The sequence below is a fragment of the Crocuta crocuta genome, unplaced genomic scaffold, assembly GCF_008692635.1.
Source record: "Crocuta crocuta isolate KB4526 unplaced genomic scaffold, BGI_CrCroc_1.0 scaffold95, whole genome shotgun sequence".
Taxonomy (NCBI): Eukaryota; Metazoa; Chordata; class Mammalia; order Carnivora; family Hyaenidae; genus Crocuta; species Crocuta crocuta.
The window spans coordinates 8650729-8672597 of NW_027530971.1; the positions used below are offsets into that span (position 1 = coordinate 8650729).

Consider the following 21869-nt stretch of genomic DNA (forward strand, 5'->3'; position numbering starts at 1 on the left):
CTAATAATAATAGAAGCAATAATAACACTGGTCAAATAGAGAATGGATCAGAAAGAAAACTGCACCTAGAAAGGATGAGAGAATTAGGGAGATACATCATGATTATAATCATAATATAATAGGTAACAGAGATTGGCCGGCCTAACTCTATTCATGTTGAAAGTGGATGGAGGCTGCATTCTTTTGAGGGGCTTAAGTAAAACACCTTGAAAGAGATGCCACCTGAGATGGACCTGAAGGATGGGTGGCATTTTGAAAAGTGGATGGAATATAACTGTAGGAGGTGGTTAGAATTTGAAGCCTATGGAAGTTTAGAAAGAGGACAGAGAAAAGGCAAAGGACTTGGAATGCATGGTTGATAAGGAGAATAAAGAAGAGAACAGCAGGGGTGTCTGGGTGGCTGGGTTGGTTAAGTGTCTGACTCTTGATTTTGGCTCAGAGTATGATCTCAAGGTCTGTGGGACTGAGCCCCGCATCAGGCTCTGCACTGACAGCCTAGAGCCTGCCTGGGATCCTTTCTCTCCTCTCTCTCTGCCCCTCTCCCAATCTCTCTCTGTCTCTCTCTTTCTCTCTCTCTTTAAATATAAATAAATAGGAGCACCTGGGTGGGTCAGTCAGTTAAGCGTCTGACTCTTGATTTCAGCTCAGGTCATGATTTCACATTTGTGGGGTTGAGCCCCACGTTGGGCTCTGTGCTGATGTCCCAGAGCCTGCTTGGGATTCTCTCTCTTTCTTTCTCTCTGTTCCTCTCCTATTTGCTTGCTCTCTCTCTCCCAAAAGAAATAAACACCTTAAAAATGTTTTAAGTAAATAAATAAAGATTAAATTTAAAAAAAAAAAGAAGATGACAGTAATAACAGAGGCTTCCCTTTGTGGCTCCCTGATAGAGGCAAAGGTGGGGTAATGGGTATGGCATACTGAAGGTTAGTTCTCCTAGAGGTGTCAACGACTTCAGGGGAGCAGAAAGGAGCAAGCACATGGGGTTGGTAGAACCATAGTAAGTAGTACATGAAAGGTCAATGTGAAGAGTTGGCACTAAGCCCAGGAAGCAGTGCTGTCCCTCTCTAAGAATAGATGTCTGATTGCTCATTATCCTCTGCTGAAAGGACTAGGTAGAACATGGGCTTCTGTCTTCAGTTCCTTGGCCTCCAAATACATGGCATATTTATGGTACCTGACCCTCCCCCTCAAAATTTAAAAAGACAAAAATGGTCTTGAAGCCCTTTTTTTTTTTTAAAGTGAGGAGGGCATTAAACCATTAGGACTTCATTACCGTTGAAAATTAAAAATTAGTTCTTGGGGCGCCTGGGTGGCTTAGTCGGTTAAGCGTCCGACTTTCGCTTGGGTCATGGTCTCGCGGTTCGTGGGTTCGAGCCCCGCGTCGGGCTCTGTGCTGACTGCCAGCTCAGAGCCTGGAGCCTGTTTCAGTCTGTGACTCCCTCTCTCTCTGACCCTCCACTGCTCACGCTGTCTCTCTCTCTCTCCTAGAAATAAATAAAACATTAAAAAAAAAATTTTAAAAATTAGTTCTTGGTTTCTTGGTTCAACTTCTTTGGTATTAGATGTTGCCAGTGTAGTGTCATTTTCCGAAGCTTGGCATTACAGATTTTTATTCAGAACATTACTCTGATGTAACACTTCATTTAATAGACAGGGAAAGTACGGTCAGTATCATGGGAGCCATATCCCAAGAACTTTTTTGGTCAATAATTTTATACTTTACGGTGCCTTTTGTCTATTTATCAGATCTGACCCTACCCAGCCCCAAGTAGAGCTGTTCAGTAGGTAACCTTTGGGAAGCAGCATGACATAAACTATCAGTTATTTTTAGGCACCTCACCATGGGACAAAGGCCATTGTTAGATGAAGGAATTAACAATCTTTGAATTCTTTCCTGGTCACAGCTGGAGAATAAACAATTTCATTTTTAGATAAAGATTAAACTTCCAACTGGCTGGAATCACATTTCAGAATTCATTACTTATGACTTCATTTTTAGTGGCTCACAGACTCTATCTATCTTGTTGACTTAGGCACGTACATGAAATACTGACATTGGGGGCAATGAGGAGGATTCCTACTGTTTAAAAATGCAGATGAATCTCTTTCCACATCATTTTGGCAACATATGCGGCAGCTCGCACCAAATTTTTCTTCTTGCTTACAGGCAAGAGAGTTTTATTGTGCAGTCAGTTAAGCATGGAGCTGCTTACATGGGTGTTCTTAAAGGTCCTAGAAATTCTTTACCCCTTGTTCTTCCCAACATCCATAAATTCCTTCTTGGAATGTGTCAGGAAGAGAGAGGAGCCAGGAAATAGCCTTAAGTGTGGATTTTTTCCGAGGACATCTGATCCTTACAGTTGAGTGAGGCCAGCACAACCTGTCTTAAAAGAATTAAGAGAGCTCTAACTGCCAAACCAAAGCACCTCCAAGCCCTAGGTATTTGAATTCCAGCACTGAAAAGCATTTATCCATTCAGGTAGCACAGTGGCTTAACTAGTGCCCAATGCGGACGCTATTGGAGCCAGCAATCATCCCAGAGGCCTGAGAGTTAATGCATTTAAAAACTTACTCATTCTTGCATTCAACAGAGATGAACTGAATGAGTGCTAAGATAGCCCAAAGGGTAGTGAGGTGTTTCAGAGACCCATGGCAATAATTCTTGCTCTCATTGAGTTTGTGGTCCAGTAAAGGAAACAGACATGTAAACAGATAGTTACAGGGAAAAATGATAAATGCTAAAATTGACAATTATTCAAGGACAGTCTGTGCTATGTTTGAGAATATCTTTTCTAGAATAAGATACTACTGAACCCAGGTTCTGCCACTTGGTATCAATTTGACACATATGGAATTGCCATATTTTTTAGGTCACAAATGGTTGGATAGAGGCAACTTCACATGGCTGCATCTAGTAACTATGACCTTGGATATGTAGCACTGCCTCTCTGAGCCCCAACCTTCTTGTTTGTAAAACAGTAACACAAATACCAACCCTATAATAAAGTTTTTTTTCAATTATAAGTGGGAGAAAATGGGATTAAAGGAGATAATCCACGAAAATACTTAGGATAGTGCCTAACAGGAAAGAGATCTCGGTAACTAATGTATGTTGTTATTGTGTGATGATTTGAGCCTTTTGTTTAGAGAAGGCAGTTAGTGAAAGGTTAGATTCTGAAGGACAGAAGATTCATAAAGGAATGCGGAGGAGCCCCCTTTTGCCCACTATTGCTTTTTTCTTGCAATTGTTTCACTTTTAGTGCTTCAGTTTGTCAAATGACAGGGATATTCTGAAATCCTTAGGGGAGGAGGCTGAGGCTATCGCCCAGGATTTCCTCCTGATCTATCTATCCTCATTCAGGAGCAAGAAAAGCAATTCTGTGAATCTAGGGTGGAGCTCTTTTTCTGGGAGGTCAATAACCCTGGCCAAGAAGCAGTGCTGCTACTGGGATGGCTGTCCATGATGCTCTGCCAGGGATTTCTCCAGAACAGGCAGCTTGTGGTTTAGTCTTTTAAGACATCACTCCTGACGGGAAGTGGTTGGCTCCAGTTTTCGGCATTTTCCATAGACACAGACGGACATCAGATTATAGAGTCAAAATCAGAGTTGAGCAGGGCTTAGAAGCAACTGTAGAGCATCACTGAGTCCTGGGGTGGCAAATCTGTGGCACCAACACACATCCTTCTAGTATACGTGGCAGGCATTGCGGATCAACACGTATACATTTCTGCAGAGCCTTACTTCAGAATGGTTATGAATACATCACTCTAGGCAGCCGCATCCGAATATACAGAGTAGTACATGTCATGAAAGGGAATGACTGAACAGAAGCACCAGAGAAAGTCAGCAGCTAATTAGTGGTAAAGCTGATATTAAAACCCATAGATCCTCTGTCTTGGTCAATGAATTTGATTGAGGTTTATTGGTTCCCCCAGGCTGCTGAGAGCCCTTCAAAAATAAGTGCACATGAAAAGCTTCTAGTAATTCTCAGTCTGAGGTCATTGTAAAGGTCCCCAGAGCAATATATCAGCAATAGGATTTTGGAGAGACCCTGTGTTAAGAGATTTCCAAGTTTCTTGGCCCTGTAAGGTTTCTTCAATTTTCTATCCATCCATCCACCAATCCTTCCTTCCTTCCATCCACCCATTCATCTATCCACCTATACATCTTTTCAGTACATATTGGATAAAGACCTACCATCTGCCAAGCCTTGAGTTAACCATGATGGATATGACAATGAAGAAGATCAGCATGTTTTAATCATAAAGATTACAATTTCCTCCTAAAAGCTCACAAATGCAGTTGATTTTATTTATTTTTTTATTTTTATTTATTTCTAGGAGAGAGAGAGAGAGACAGCGTGAGCAGGGGTGGGTCAGAGAGAGAGGGAGATACAGACTCTGAAATAGGCTCCAGGTTCTGAGCTGGCAGTCAGCACAGAGCCCGACGTGGGGCTCGAACCCACGAACTGCGAGATCATGACCTAAGCGAAAGTCGGACGCTTAACCGACTAAGCCACCCAGGCGCCCAAATGCAGTTGACTTTAAATCCATGTACTCTGGATTTAATATTTGTGCTATTCTTAAGTGTCACTGCAAATTGGGAACATGGCACACACTCTCAAGCTGATAGCAAGAGTATAAGTGTTAAGATTCTGTTAAGAGCCACTATTTGTGACACACAAAAAAAAACAAAACCCACTATTTTTGCTGTTTGCTTACTATGGGCTGCACAGTGTGCTGAGTGCTAGGGAGACTAGGCAGGGTAAGGATTGACTCTCTGTTTCCAGAAATCTCAGAGACAAGAAAATACAAAGCAGCGTTCAGTAGCAGTGCTGGTATGAATGAAGGAATTGAAGAAAGAAGTGTCACTCTGAGCTTGGAAGTTCCTAGAGGACTTCCTGGATGAGGAAATGCTTAGAACCACCAAATACTGATTGAGAAGATAAAGAAGAGGCTGAAATCATAACAATGATAATAAAAGTAATAAAAATATCATCAACTACCATTCGCTGTGTGCTTATTTTGCCAGTAAGCATTTTATATGTCCAACTTAAATTCTCACAAAATGATATGTGAGAATGAAATGAAATGTGTTTCATATCACAAAATGAAATGAGGCAGTATCTTTATTCTCAGTTTGAAGGTGAGGAAATGGAGACAGAGGGTAGTTAAGTGGCTTATGTAAGTTCAGATATTCATTAAGTAGAGTCAGGATTTGAACACAAGTCCATCTGAATCCAAAGTAAGTGCTCTGAACCATGATCTTAGTGTTTTGTGCTGGGGGGCCAAGGGAAAAAGTTATGGCTCAAGATCAGTCCCAAGCATTGCCTCCATAACTTTCAAACACCTGGCTCAAAAGGGAAAAATCTTTGGAGACACTATCATATCTCAGTAATCAATGAGAGAGGGTACAGATCCCTTAAAGGCTGCTCAAGAACCCCTCTGCCATCTCTGAGTGGACAAATCTATTTGTCCTTCAGGATAGAGCTCAAAAAATCTCCTATCATTCAAAGCTTTCTTGGGCAATTGTTTCTTTCTGAATTCTCTGAGTACTTAATTTGATATTATTTCAATCATGTGTCATTCTAAAATTGACTTTAGGTGACTTTATTATGTATGTGTATCTTCCTCTTTAGAGCATAAGCTAATTCTATCTTGTATTTATGTCAGACTGTAAGGAATTAAATTGTATATAATCTTTAAGCTCCAAGAAGGAAGGAACTATATCTAAGTCTTTCTCCTCCTAATACCCAATACCAAGTTCAGTGTCTATAGCATAGTGAAGGCATGATATGATTATATTTGCACGAATAAAGCTGAATATATTTCTTGATTTGAAATTACATATAGCAGAGGCTCATATTCATGGAATTAATGAATGAATAAATACTCTTATTTTCCTGATAGCCCTAATGGAATTAGTTCTCCTATGAGCTCTTCTAAGACAAGATGTATCAAGGAATTCATAATAGCTGCACTCCCAGAATTACTTCATTTTTATTCACTCAGATATTCAGTGAGTATATACTCTGTGACAGCTATCACACTAAGCACAGAGGTTACAAAAGTGGCCAAGACACTTTGGGCTCCTTTCCCATGAGATTCCAGGCAATACCTCAAGGGTTCTTGAGAGCCCAGTACTATTTGCTTTGAGATAAACCTTCTCTATGATCAAAGTAAACTCAACTAGACCTTTGGCAGGAGGTGAACTTGACCAGGCCTTTGATATACTCAGTGTAAAATTCACTTCAATGTGAATGAAGCATCCTGGGTTATTAGCAATTCTTCCAATTTTGCTAACGTATTCATTGTTGGTTAAATTTAGATCACTCTCTCTCCTTTTGAATTTTGACTTTTATTTCTCAGCTTCCAGAAATTTGAGGCTCTTCTGGGACCATGTAGCAGGGACTGCAACAGATTAAAGGGTTAGAGGATGAACTCTGCAGCTCAGTCCTGTCAACCTCTTGCTGTGAGACCTTGGGCAGGTCGCATTCTCTCTCCTGTCAAATAAACAAGATTGTGTGCCTCCAGCCCCTGACTCTTTCATTCTAGGGACCTGTGGCCCATCGCTAATTTGGCAATATTTCTGCTGAACTTAAATTTGGATTTCATTTTGGACCCATGTCAAGTAGCCAATATTCAGTACACCCCTCTTCCCTCCCAAATACTGTGTCTTTCTTTAGTTGTTTGGCTTAAGCACTGGTGGTGCTTTGTGGCTTCTTTCTTCCCATCCCCCAAACAGAAGTTTCATTACCAACCAAATTAAGCTCACAAATCTTCATCCATAAAATATTTCCATCCAGACACAATAATGAGATTCATATTTGTGGTTTAGTATACCTAAGAAAAGCTCAGATGAAACATGACTAGATCCATTGATACATTCAGACCACAGACTGCCTTGGTGTGGTCTGGTTTCAATTTCTGAAATAAAAATTCTGCAGAGCACTTGCTTTCTCTTTCCTATTTCTTGCCTAGACAGAAAGGAAAATAAAAAGTGGGTCTGACCAAGTGGCAACAATATAGGTTCCTGTAAAATTCTGGAAAAATTGTTTCAAACATAAATTTCAGTTCATTTCCTAATGGAACAATGGCCTCCTCTGGCCTTTATCCAGAATTCTAGGAAATCTAGTTGACTCTTTCAAAAGTACTAGAAGTAGGTTCTTGAGCTCTTGAGCCAAGGTGAAGAGATTAGAGATTTATCTAGGAAGGACAGGTTTACAGACTGAATCATACCTCAACATTAAATAAGAGACCTTCTGAAAAGGGCTCTGTGACATCATGACCTCTGTGAAGCTGTTGTTAGCTAACCAATGCCAGAGATGTAGCCTTGAAAGATTTTGAAAATTCTTAAGGAGGCATTGTGATGAGCAGAAATATAGGAGATCAAATTCTGCTTACCTGCTGGGGAGCCTTAGACAAAGTCCTATAACTTTTCTGAATTGTGGCTGCTTGAGCTGTAAAATAAAGATCTTTCCAGGGCTGCTGGAGACAGTGAATGGAATGATAGGATTATGAATGTTATCCAAATGTTAGTATCTATTCTCTTTTTCTCTCTTCCTCTATGGCTTCTCTTGATAGGGGAGCTCCACAACATCAGACATATGAAAAAAAAAATAGTAATATTGTAGAGGTGGTTCAAGCATTGACAGAGAGGTTGAATTGGTTTGGAAAAGCAATTAAGTTTCAGTTTACGTGTCAACCTCAGTGAGCTGACATGGCTACCCAGCACTGTGTTGAGAAAGACTCTATGGTCTCCTTTGGACTCAAGGGGAAACAGTGCTATGATGACTTAGCAATGAATGCCATGGGTACCAAAGTGAGGGAGTGTTGATATGTGTGTCAAATATTTGGCATAGCAAGACTGATAGCTTTGGCAATCTTTTTCAAGCCAATGTGCTGATATTCAAATCCATGGAATGCTGTTTGAGACCTGAGTCAGAGGGAGCCAGATGGATTCTCTGACAATTGTAAAAGCTTGTATGAGTCAAGTGCAATAAAGTTTGATACTAGCCTCTAAGACTGGAAGTAAGAAACTGGACTCTCAGGAAAAGCTAACACTGCTTCAGCAATTTATTTGTGTGATACCATGCAAGGAAGCATACTTTCATTGCTTTCTCTTACTCAAATGAGGCCTTTTAAATGCTTCCATAATAGCTAACGTTTATTGAACACATCCGTGCCAAGAATTGCTTTATGTGTATCTTATGTAGGTTATTCCACTGAATTCTCTCCATGAGCTATGAGGTAGCTACCTTTATTTTTTCAGCTTAGGGATGAGGAAACTGAGGCTCATATAGCTCCAGCTCATATAGGCAGAAACAGGGAGCAAGGATTTAGTTCAGATAGACTGGCTCACATGTCAGAGACCCCATTCCTAACCCTCAGCTTTGCTGTCATTCTTGGTTGATGTCAAAGTGTGGTTTGCACTACCAAAGTAAAAAGGCAAACTTCCCAAAAAACCAGTGGTCAGGGTCCAGATTAACAATGTAGGGCCTTTATGACTTCCAGATAATGTTGGGGAAGCTCTACATGAGCTTGAAAAATGGAGATATATCTAACCCCTGACTTGGATTTAATTAGCTACATAACCATAGGCAGCATTTTCTAAAGTGTAATCTACAACATGTTGGCAAATATTAGTGCAACGGAAAAACATGTTTGGAAAATGCTATTTTAAACCAAATGCTATTTTAAACCAAACAAATTATACAGCTTTGTTTACTTCAGGGTTTTCCAGAGTCTTTAATGTGTTTGTGTTCACTGGAAATCTCCAAGAGGGGGAAAGTTTATAGTGTTTTCCAAACCTATTTGATTATTTGTGTTTGAAATACATCACAGGATTTGGTTTGATGGCACACAATAAGGTAAGTGCAGATTTGGAACAAATCTAGACCCTCTCCTTCCATTTCTTTACACATTAGATGGGAGTGATGATTAACTATGGCCAGTCTCTGAGTGTGAATTAAGCTTCTGGATGGAGATTTTCTACCAATGTAAACCATGAGTGAGACAATGGTTTCATATGTATCCTGTGCCTGGAACTTTACAGATACCAGTTAATTATGACGGCAACCTTATAAGTTAGGAAGCACTGTTTGTATTTTACTGTTATGAAAGCTGAGGGCTTCAGAACATGAAATAACCTGCCCAGGCAGTAATTATTTGATTCAGAATTAAGAACTTGGTCCTAGAATTCCAAATCCTATACTCTTTCTGTTACACCAAGTTATCTTTTTAAACAAGATTCTTTTTTTTTTTTTCAGTTTAAAGAATTAATATTTATGCAATAAATATCAGAGGGACATCCAATATCACTGATACAAGTAGCGTTGTTGGATTCCTAAAATGGGGCCCTTTGGGAGGGTGGGTCTGGGGTGTTGGAGTGCACATAGTCATTTGATGTACAGTTTTGAACTTGAGGGGAGGCACAGAGCCAAATGCACTGTAATAACTATGTCTCAGGCAAATCTTTAAAGCCCCTGGAAACAGCCTACTCTCTTTGAGTCTGGCCTGGAGAGAAAGTGAGTAAGTGAGGGGAAGATAAAGTGAGAAGTAGCAGACAGAGAGCTTAACAAATCTCTCCTTTCTGGAAAACTGGCCCTCATGCTATGTACAACTAAAAGAAGAGTATTGTTTCTAAGAAATCAGTCAAGGCATGAGAGTCTTCCAGAGGGTCTAGAAATTACAACTTTCATTTTTGAAAGAATGGACTTATATTAACAAGTAAAACAAATAAGGAAAAGGGATGGGGGATTCCTTCTGGACAGCAACATTTAACTCAGTATATGGCAGGAAAGTCAAGAAATTTAGCCTGAGAGAAATAAAAGGCAGAGGTGGTCTGGGGGAAAATCAAGGATGAATCATACAAGTGAATCACTCTTTTGTCATTCTTTGAAGCTCCCTTCAGCATTTATGGTTTTGGAGTGGGACTTAACTAAATGAGCCTTTATTTCTGCTCCAATCCCTTTATATGTATAAGTATAATAATATATACCTTGGTAGGTTGTGGTGATTGGAAATTATATATCTAAATTTAGCACACTGGCAGGACTCAGTAAATTAACTTCTAAGTGACCAGAAAGGAAATATTTTAGGCTGCGCAGCTAGATGTTCTATGTTACAATGACCACTATTGCAGAGAAAGTAGCCATAGCATGGCTGTGTTCCAATAAAACTTTATTTACAAAAATAGGCCACCACCTGGAGGTTTCCTGACTCTTGCTAGAACACAATAGTTTGTTAAAAAATGATAGCTCTTATTATAAAACCAAATACAGATTGAACTGGACAGGGAAGGAAACTAACATTTTGTTGAGAGCCTACTATATACCTGTTTGGGGCCATGCCTTATACTAGATGATTTTTATACATGCCATCATTTGTTTTTTTGTTTTTTTGTTTTTTAATTTTTTATTTATTTCTAGGAGAGAGAGAGAGACAGCATGAGCAGGGGAGGGTCAAACAGAGAGGGAGACACAGACTCTGAAATAGGCTCCAGGCTCTGAGCTGGCAGTCAGCACACAGCCCGACGCGGGGCTCAAACCCATGAACAGTGAGATCATGACCTAAGCGAAAGTCAGATGCTTAACCGACTAAGCCACCCAGGTGCCCCAACATGTCATCATTTGTCTTGTCATTAGTCGTGACAACCTGGCGAGATCGGTATTATTATGCAAATCTGGAAGTTAAATCAACCCAGACTTAGTGAGAATCAGCTTTTGGATCCTAATTTGTGACTCTAAAATGTGTGCTCTCAACTACTATGCTGGGCTGATTCATCAGGCAAATTCTTGCAGTTCATATCAGGTGAAAATTTACATTAGCACTGCTCAATAGACAGATCAGAGCCCAATCAGACACCTTCACCTTCCATTTCCTAGATCTTTAGCAGAATCTGGTGGCTGTCTGTGTGTAAGCAGTGAAATATTTGACCTCTTTCTCCCAGAGCCTCTGGCTGGACCTCAGTTTTTGTACACTTCCCCTTTGGAGAATGCTTAAGCCAAGGTGTACTGTTTGCAAACACTTATTAGCTTTTAGGCAGATGTTGGCAAGTTTCCTTTGGCCCGAAATGGGATTCCAGAGTCTGCTGAAGCCTGGCTGTGCTCATCGATCATCTCAGCCACAAAGAGTTGCTAATTAGGGTGACACCCTGCATGTCTTCACCTCTAGAGCTAGGTTTTCTTGCTCTGGACATGCCTGTTTCAGCCCAAGTGGTTTGTTGGGATTTTTACTACAGGTCTAGATGAGTGAGAGCAAATTTATAGTCCTTTAAAAAAATTCTATGAAGTCTTGTGCTCTAGTGCAGAATTTACCAGGTTATATTCCAAGAGGTTTTTAGGTACATGTCCTGTGGAAAAGGGCATTTGTGGTCAAGTAACTTGGGGGGTATTGAGTTCAACAAAGCTGACTAGTTTAACTGCTATAGGATTATTCAGATCATATACTCTTTTAAACACAGAATAAAATCTAAACTCCTTGCCACTATCTATAGAGCTCACTTCCCTAGTTCATTCAGTGTCTGCTTAAATGTCATCCCCATATCTCACCCTATTTAAAAGAGTATCCCACTCCCACCAGTCATTGCCTGTTCCTTTACTGTGTTTTCTGGTTCTTCTTAGCAAATACCCGCCTTAAATTGTACTTATAAGTTTGATTCCTTGTTATCATCTACCGTCTCCCACTGTAATGTAGGCTCTATGAAGAGCTTAAAAGGATCTTGCATGTTCCCTTATTACTACATCTCCACCCTTAGAACCATGTATTGAATAAGAGCTAAAAATTCCTAAGAACAGGACATAGTGCCAAGTGTTCCCTAAACCCTTGCATCCACAGAACAAACACCTTTACAGGTGCATCACATGATCATGGTGCTCCACAAGCCACAGTCTGGGGAGCTGCTTGTCTAATGGAGCCTTATTACCAACAACCATCGTGACAACAGATAACAATGACAATAAAACATTTATGCCAGAGTACCAGTGCTGTGTTAAGCAATGCACTCTCACATATTTTAGTCATCATAATAACCTTATGAAGTAGGTGCTACTATTATGCCTTTAATACGGATGAAAATGAGGGTTAGAGAAGTTAAGATCTGGTCAAGATTACATTAACCAGAAAATATCAAGTTCTTGAATTCAGAACTAATGCCAAAGCCATACTCTTAACCATTAGCCAGTACTCCCCCGGCTGTTGAGCTGTTAATTTCTTCATGTCCTAAGATAGAGGGCTCTTTGTCTCCATCCCTCCCTTGAGTCCTTTCCTTCCTCCCACTGGTTGTAGACTGATCCTTGTTATAACCTCCAGATACTTGTATCTCTTGTGACTCAGCCTCAAATCCCCAGACAGACCTCCTCTGTCCTTGGTACTGGTTTTTCCAAAACCCAGGCAGGGCATGCTTTGATCCCAGAGGCCTCCTCCGAAAGCAAGGGCATTCCTTGAATTCTGTGTCCTGAGACGGTTTCCTGTCCCAGAACTGGGCTGGCTTCCTCCTGTCACATGTTATGACATCATTCTGCACAGTTGAGAGCCTAGAGGGCAAGGCTTGAAAACAACTTCAAGGTCTGGGCTTTCTCAATAAACTCAGTTGAGGTAGCAGAAGTCCAAATCTGGGACACAGCAAGGACTCTTGTCTGTGGTTGAAGATTAATTTTATTCCAATTGTGCTCAATTTCAGATGAACCATATACAAATTCTCCTTTCAAGAGTTGACAGGAAGAGTTGATCTATGAGCAGACAAGCAATTCCAGAATGATAAGGGTGATGACAGAAAAAAATATGGGGTGGAAGGGGATAACAATAAAGGGACATCTCATCGACCCAGAGGAGGGAGGTGGTTCATGGACTGAGTTTTAAAAGGAGATTATGAGTAGGTGAAAAACATAGGGAAAGATATTCTAGGAAAGAGTAAGTGACATTTGCCAGGGCATAAAAAGCATGAAATAGTTGGTGTTGAAAGCACGGATTATAGCTGAAGTACAAGGTCTTTTAGGAGGCCGGAAAGCAGACCATGAAAGAAACTGAATGCCAGGTTAGAGATCTGAATTTTTCCTGAGGCCAGAAGAGAGCCATTTGGAAATCTTTAAGTCTTGGAATGTTGACCTACAACCCAGGTTGAGGGATAGATTGAAAGGAAAGTCTGGTGGGATGGGGCCCAATGTGGAAATCATTGTTGCGATCCATGTGTGAGATGCATGACCTGAACTAGGATGATGAGGGACTGGGCGGGGAGGCAGTGAGCTGATTCACTTGTTAAGGCGATATAACCCACAAGAGACGGAATATGGTGGCATAGTAAAGAAAAAGTGGAAAGGGAGAAAGAATCAATCTCAAATTTTAGTCTTCATTATATCTGCTAACGGAAGAATAGATCAGGGAGGGAAGACAATGGATGAGTTTCAGTTTGTGTCACTTTGAATGTCTCATCTTTGAATGAAATACATTTGATGTCATTGCCTTGAAAGATCCTGTCCTGGGAGAGTCAAGATGAATTTGGCTCCCAAGTGAACTAGGACATCTAATGTAAAACACCTGACTCTACTTTATAAATAGATGGAGAGCTTAATTAATACACAGTCCCTCTAGTGCCATAATAATTGATTGCTCATCAACAGAAGTGCAGGTGGGTTGGGTGAACTTGTTGTTGGTAAGAAGTTGTCAGAAATAGGTAACATTGGAGTGTTGGAGTGGCAGAGAAGCTCTAAGATGGACTCCAATGATACTGCCCCTGCTCTTCACATCTTTGTGCAATTCCCTTCCCTTCAGAGTGGGATGGCCTAGTGGCTTGTTTCTAACCAAAACAAAATATGGCTAAGGTATTGTGTATCAGTTCCACTATTAAGCTGCACACTATAGTGATGTCTGTTTGCTTGTAGGCTCTCTCTCTTGTTGGCTTTTATGAAACAAATGTCCATGCTGGAGAGATCCATGTGGATCTCTGTAGAGAACTGAGGGTGGCCTTGGGCAAACAGACCTCAAGAAACCAAATGCAGCCAACAACCACGTAAGTGAGCTTAGAAGGTAATAATTCCTCATTTGAACCTTAAGATGAGACCCCAATTCTGGCCAACACTATGTTTGAATCTCATGAGAAACCATGAAAGTAGAATGTCCTGCTAAGGTTTGCTCAGATTCCTGACCTACAGAAATTATAAGACAACAAATGGGTGTTGTTTTAAACAACCAAGTTCCACAGCAATTTGTTATGCAGTGAGAGATAACAAATACAATGGACTCTTGCCTCACTCCATGTACACTAAAGCTGTTCAGAGAATAAGACTCTGCTAATTTTTCCTTTTAAAATAATATATTAACTCTGACTTTTTTTATATATTGTCCCTGGCTCCCAAGAGCAAGAGTCAGAAGACCTTGGACTGAATCCTGAGCCTGTCGCCAACTGGTGTGAGATCTTAGAAGGACTTTTCTCTCCTCTGAGTCTGTTTCCCCGTCTTCCAAATGAGGAGAGTTAAACTAGGCCAGCAATTTACAAAAAACATCATCATCATCATCATCATCATCATCATTATTATTATTATTATTATTTGCCACAAAACTCCATCACCAAATAACATTTCATAAGGAAGCTCCATGTACAAAACAGATAAAAGTGGAGGGGCTTAAGTTAAAATAAGATTGAATGGGAGTCCCTGCTTGACCTCTCCATCTCTCTTTGGCAGCCTCCAAACCAGCCTGGAAGAGTCTTTTAAATCCAATCTTCAAGCCCCCTGGTTTAGAGGCTGCCAATGAGCCCTTCTAATTTCAACATTCTGTAGGTTCTAAGGAAAACATTTTTTTAACAACCTTCCTGTAAGTTGCAACACTCTACTGTGACATCTCTACATCAAGCTACCCCTGTGTGACCATCCCAGGATCCAGGGCCTAAGTTTCCCAGAGAGCAGACCACTTCCCTTGAGGGCAGCACTAAAGGTGAATGTACCCAGCACGAGCTGAATGTTTCTTCCCTGAGCTCCCCAACAGGTGGGTTACCTCCTTTGCATCTAGGTTCCCAAGGTATTTGCCTCTCCCAGACTGTTTCTTCCCAACGTGGAAAGTCATGGATGGATGCGCTCACAGGCTTTATCATCATTGCTGCTGTTGTTGTTATTTTGTACCTTGGTGCCTACGCTGGATGCAGTGTTCCTAAGAGTCTCTGGCTGGCAGAGTGTCCAGTGTCGCTCCAGGCTCTCTCCTTCTGGCTGTGGTGAGTCACTTCTGCAGCAGGGCTACCCATGCTCACGTTGCACTGCATGCCTAGCAAAGTTCCCCAGGGCACTGCTATTATCCAGGACTTCCCTACACTGCCTTTGGAGGCTTTGAGTTCTGAACAAAAATATACTGGCTTACACTCAACTTTGAGTCTCTGCCATCTTTCTTAAATTCACCCAGTATGGTCTCACCCATGAAACACATCCCTGGGTCCCTGGGTGATAAAATTTGAGTTCTCTTATTCCTCCAAAGCATCCCCTTGCCTGAAGTCCACCACTAGTAATTCTCTTATTTGTTAAGCATTACCCTCTCTACCAAACTACCCTTTAAAGGTCTAAATATTCCTCTGGAAAGTAGCCTGTTGTCCCTAACCTCTTTCTTATCTGAAAAATGGGAATAACACCTGAGTGCTAAGTGGCATGGTGGAAGAGACACAGTCATGGGTGTTAGGCATGGGGTGGAACAACAGTGCCACCACTTTCAACTCTGTGTGGACGACAACTTTTCTAGGTCTCACTTTACCTATCTGTAAGGTTGTGTATAGTTTCTGCGACCATCTAAAAGCAAGGCATGGGAAAGTTATTTCATATGCTTATAAATTCTTATATGTCCTACTTTGTTGAAAATTTATCCAGCATAAACCATAGAACACAGTTTCAGAAGCAAGGCAGTGTTGTGCTGTTGTTCTATTTGCTTTGGGACAGCAGAAAGTTTCTTCAGCAACAACTTACTGAGGTCCTGGTACCCGTCAGCGGGTGGCTAGGCTTTGGGGAAAAAGCACCAGCAAGACACAGTTCCTGCTTCGCTGATGATCTTGACCTCTGGGATGTGCAGTCAGGTGGGGCAGGGAGGATGAATATAGAAGTATACATGATAGCGATACACAGATGTCAGTGGGGGAAGAGAGAACTCTGCGGGAACCCAGAAAAGGGGTATTTCAGTCAGCCTGCCGGGCAAGGATGGCTTCATTGCTTATGTGTGTTCATGCTTCAGATCTCAGGCTGGCCATGGGCACAGGGAGTGGGTCAGGCTTCACCCTCAGGCAGCTTAGAGCCCAGTAGAGGAAATACATTACATTAGGAATTGTAGGCTAATAATTTGATTACAGTTTCCACAGGGAGTGAAACCAGAAGGAGGAGGTTGGGTTAATAACAGTGGCCGCCCTGCTGAAGAGAACATGAAGGTCTGAAAGGTCAGCTTTTGATTCTTTCTTAGTTTTGTGGTGTCCAGCTCTCTTTGTTGTCAGGAGATGAATAGAATTAAGGTGCTGAGTATGGCTTGCATATCCTCATGGTTATAGCCACATGTTCAGGACAGGGAGCTGGGTCTGAGTTCTCGCTCAGATATTTACTATCTGTGTGGTGTTGGGGAAGCTACTTAAACTTTTTCAGTCTCAGGCTCCCTGTGTTTGAATGGGAGGCAATTACACTTGCTGGATGGTTGATGAATAAATGGCATACTGCCTGTCAGGAAATGTCAGCTATTATAATCACCACCTGTGCCCTGGTTGAAAGAACTTTTTGGACCCATTCATGCAGAAGTTAGTAGCAGGCAGCTCATCTCCTCCAGGGTAAGAGTTAACCAGTGGTTAGTTCTGAAGCAAAGCTGTCTATTTTCAGAGCTTACAAAAATCTCTCTGCCTCTTGACACAGGGTGTTGGGCGGGGGGAGGTGTTAAAGGACCAACCAAAACTATTTGAGTTATTATGGCTGTATAATTAAGAACCTGTGAATTTCAGGAAATTTTAAAAATCTGAGACAACGTGACATGATTTTTTTTTTCACTTCCATTTGCAGATACACTAGAAATGTGTATGGAAGGGATTTTCCTCTCACAATGTGCTTTCGGGGTGTTCAGGGTGGGCATTTTGCTCTTTTCCACGATGGAGGGTCAAAGGATGCAATGATGGTATTGAATCAGGTTGTTACTAAATAGAGGCCAGAAATGTGAGACAAGGCAGAAGGAAACAGAAAAAAAAATTCTAGACTTAAGAATATTACTGAAGTAAAAGTCTGGTCAGCAGTGTTAAAATCAGGTAGGCACACAGACTTTTCTCCTCTACCAAGAAGCCATAAGGGGTATATGGCCCCTTTATGGTAGTAAGGCCACCACTATATTTTGTTTGGATGGAATTATTGCCTGGAAATTACAGGATTCTGAGGGGGGTTTTCGCCTGTGGAAGGAAGCCTTCATCTCATATTTCCCAACATGTTGAAGGTATTCAAACTGGCGGGTTTAGATTCATGGGAATTCCCTATGATCTTCTCAAAGTGAGAAGTGATTAAACCATAACCCTCATCTCTGAGACTTCAGGGAAATTTGTGGCTTGGAGCCAACACCATTTCCTGATCATCCTGAAATTCACTGCCCCAAGGCTGGGCACATGGATCTCACTCTGGGCCCCCAGTTGGGACTTTTAAACCAGGTGCTCTGTTCACCTGGCTCTCAAAGAGGGTGCAGGGACAGGTATAGCCTTGCCTTCCCTGTGAGTTCCAGCTCGCAGAACATAGCAAAGTATATGCCTACTTTCCTGGGATGAAAACGAACAGTAATGACCGGATTCCTACTTTTAGTGTCATTCTCATCCCTCCCCCAACACTCTCTCTCTCAGCTGAAATTTGAACTTTTCTGTTTCTAGGCAGAGAAGTGCACCACCAAGAGCTGACCTTTCCTGAGCACCATGAAAAATGATATAGGGAGAGCTATTCTGTAAAGTCAATAGACACCAATGCTAGTTGGGGGCTTTTCTACCTTCTGGCCAATCACCGAAAGACATCATTCAAGGTTCTATGAGGTCAGCCCTGCCTGACTTCCGGAAACAGTGCAGCACACTGGAAAGAATAGTAGAGTTTTAGTCAGAAGGTTTGGGTTCATAGCCAACCATGCTCCTCACTTACGGAAAACTCTCGTGTCAGCCACTGAACTTCTTTGGGCTTCGGTTCTCTGTCCATAAATTGGAGCAAGTGATTTATAACTTGCAGTGTTAGGGTGAGAATTAGATGAAAAACCAGAGACAAACCCTCCTCTCACATATGCGATACACAGTTAGCCCTCAGTCTTAATTATTGTGTGTTTTATCATCACAAAGGATTTGGGTATTTGGAATAAACTAAATGTTTGTTACCTCCTTTCTACTTTTCAAACTAAAGTGACTTCAGTCTGGAGGGACTTGTGCTTTACATCAGCTAGGTATTCTTTTCCTATAAGAAAACAGGGCTCTATGTCCACAGAAATCCAGGGGAAGGAGGGACTAGGTGTTCTTGGTTCATTGTGAGCATTAGAAAGGGCAGGATTAAAAGGGACATGTTTTTCATTCAGTCAGCTTGTATTCCCTTTCCAAATTCCATTCTGGTTATATGATCAGGCTACTGCTGTATGTAAGGGTGGCCACAGTCTGGCTGGAGGGGTAGATTTAGTCAGAAAGGAAGCTTTTTTTTTTTTTTTTCCTTCTAAAGGCAGTACATGAAGCAGCAGTATTCAGAAGGAACATGGTGGAATGTGCTTCTGATTTGGGGACCATTGGGACCTGGGTCCGAAAACCGGCTCCGTCACTCTGTGTTCTAGGACTCTGGAAAAATTATTTGCTCTCGCTCCTCTTCAAGCTATGTCTTTGTCCAACAGGCATGGTTCATACTGTGGATATTTAGTGAGATGATATATACGAGGGATCTTAAGGATAGAGTAAGCTTCCCATACATTTGGCTATTGTTATCATTAAGACTAATTAAAATAACCGTGCTTTGTTAAGCATTTGAAACTTCCTATGTTCTTGTGTACTGTTCTACTTGGGGAACTGCACTGGTTCCCGTTACCGGTGAGGATCCGGAGGGGCAAACATCCCTGCTGACGTGTGGAATCACAGCCTGAATGTGCACTGCCTGGCTCTAGGATTTCAAACCGTGTTTTGTGTCATTCAAGATTCTGTGGAAATGTCCCAGAGGCTGAGAACAATGGAACGAGTTTTGGACCCGCCACCCCCACTCCAACCAAAGTAGCCCCACATTTATCTCTCCTATTGGAGTTCTGCCATCAGTGTCCTTTAATGAATATTTCCACGGCTAAATAAAAGTTTGAAAACCACTGTCTTAGGACATTAATTTCAGATAAGAACTTATAAGTGGATAAACAAGAAAACCAAAACCAAACCAAACCAAAGAAAGCCTTCTATGTATTGACCCTTTACCATGTGCCAAATACTGAGTCTGACATATATTATCCCATTTGGATGTCACAAGAGCCCCGAGAGATGGAGATCGTCATCCTCTTTATATGGGTTTATATGGGCACCATCACTGAGGGCTGGAAGATCAGTAACTTCTTTGGGAGGAGGATAAAGGCAGTTCAGTGGAAGATGAGAGAGAGAAGCTAGGTTTTTTCACACAAAGCACAGAAAAGAAAACTTTAAAGATTGTAAAGCTGGTACAACTCCTTTGCCATCCTTATCTGATTCACACTGTTCCGAGCAAACCAGAGAACATTCATATTGCATGATGCACCCCTTTTTTTCCCCCAGACGCCATCACCTGCCCAAAACACATGTGGTCAAAGCACAATTACATCAACTGCAATGGGCTCAGATGCATACAATGCCAGCAAACTTTCCACAGGTTTCTTTAGCACTGAACAAACCTCCCCCGAGTCCTCAATTGGGCTTACCATATTGAAGGACAAGGCGGAAAGCTGGCTGGGGTGGGCAGCAGGTTTTATTTCTAAAGCACATATGGGAAAGCTTCATAAAAAAAGGGGGGGAAGGTCCACAAAACATGAAAAAGAGGCATTCATTCTTCAAGTGGGGCTCCCCTGTTCCGCTCTCACTCTGGATAGAAAGCATTTCCAAAAAGTCCCCGGGCAGCATCGTACTTTATAGCTGACAGCTTTAGAATCTGCAAACGCCCAGACTCAAAACGTTGTGCATTCTGGAGTCAGAGCTCAACATGTACATCCAGCCCCCAGGCTGCTCCTTTTCCCTGACCTGCGCCAAAACAACGTCCTACTTGTTAAATACAGCCAAGTCTCCGAACTGCCGGCCTGGTGAGACACCCTCAGACTGGTGAGATTGAAAAAAAGGGGGGGGGTAGGGGTAAGGGGGCGAGGAACACATGAAAAACAATCCAAGATTTCCTAAATGCCTCTTTTAACTTCCAAGGTGATGGCTGTTTTTGATAATGACAATGATTATCCAAACCTCCAGTTACTAAGCACTAACTCTCCCAAATGCTTCTGTCTCGTTTCCTCCTCATAATGACAACAGCAGTTGCTGTCTCCATTTTTGATAGGTGGGCACTGAGGGTCATAGAGGTTTCATATTGTCATTGGGGTAACATCTTTGATGGTGGCGGTGGGGATACCAAAGTGATTGACCCCTGGCTTCAAAATCCCAGCTCTTAATCCCCTTACAACACCTCTGACAGAGAGGAACCCCAGGGCTCTTCTCACACCCCTCCAGGTAGGGCTTCCCACCCCCGGGGCAAGGTGTTTCTCAGGGCTTTCCATGATAGGGTGAGGTGGGGGAGGTGGTCCTAGAAAGATTCAGGATAGTGCTGGCTCTAAGCACCCGGGACACACACATGTACCCAGCCCAAGGATCAGTGACACAGGAGGTATCCACGGAGAGTCCCCCTGCCCTTCAGGATAGAAGCTGGTGTCCACCGCTCCCACCTTTAAGTCCACGGTTGTTCATGTGGCCCTAGGAGTCACCTCCTCCCTCTGTCCTCTGGCCGTCACCTCTTTCTGTGCCTTAACCACAGGCAGGATGCTGTGATATGAGGGATGGATACAAAACTTTTGTAAACTATAAAGTGAAAGCCGTTTGAAATACAATTGTTTATTGTTCTCTCTACAATCCTCTATGGACCTGCCCTTAACGCATCCCAGAGTGAGGCCATGAATGATCTCCACCTTCAGCTTCTACCTCTCTAACTCTCAACCAAAAATATTCACAGGTGAAATCATCCGGGCAGGGAGCTAAGCGAAGATTCTTACTTTTCCTCTGAAGAACGCGGAGATAAAAACTTTACCAGAAGTTCCTTCCACGTGCTGTTTCTCCTAGAACTAAAACAAACCCACAGACACACACATACAAAAATCTACCAGACAGTCACAAGGAGAAGACAGTCAAGGTGTATCAGATCATAACAAAGACCTCAATCTTGTCAGCAGCGAAGATACAGCAAAAGTGTTATAATTATGAATCCACAACATCTTTGGTACCGGGAATGCAAACAGTGTACCATAATGATCTTTGGTGACGGGGGTGAAACACACTTACCTTTCCGGAGTTGGGAAAAGACCTAGATCCTTAAATGTACCAGCTCCATGGAATAAGTACCTGGCTGTGGGCAGCGGGGCCCCCACGTGCGCTGCCCCCACTGTCACCCCCAGCCGCACAGTCTTTGTGCGGAAGAGAGGCCGGTGTGTCTGCGCGCGCGGGAGAGCGTGTGACAGTAGGCAGGCTGTGGCCAGCGCAGCCAGCTTTGGCTGGCTTATATAGCAGCTCCTTCCTCTGTAATGGGACGCCTCGCCTCCAGACATCCTTTCCTACTTTTTCAGTTGGTGAATTAAAGGAACAGCCCTCCCAGCGGAACGGGGTTAGCTCATGAAAGACGCACTCACTCCCTGCTCCCTGCCAGGAAAGGAACCCATTTGCATACAATTTATGG

The 21869-nt window shown here is 42.2% G+C and overlaps 1 protein-coding gene across 6 annotated transcripts in view; it reads right to left on the reverse strand.

The window, feature by feature from the left end:
* TNC (tenascin C) overlaps positions 1 to 21646 on the reverse strand; it is a 96928-nt gene extending 75282 nt beyond the window's left edge. For all 6 annotated transcript variants that reach the window (XM_077769929.1, XM_077769928.1, XM_077769927.1 and 3 more), the window contains exon 1: positions 21479 to 21646. The gene's annotated coding sequence lies outside the window, so the exon portion shown is untranslated. The remainder of the gene's footprint in view (positions 1 to 21478) is intronic.
* Positions 21647 to 21869: the final 223 nt, after the last annotated feature.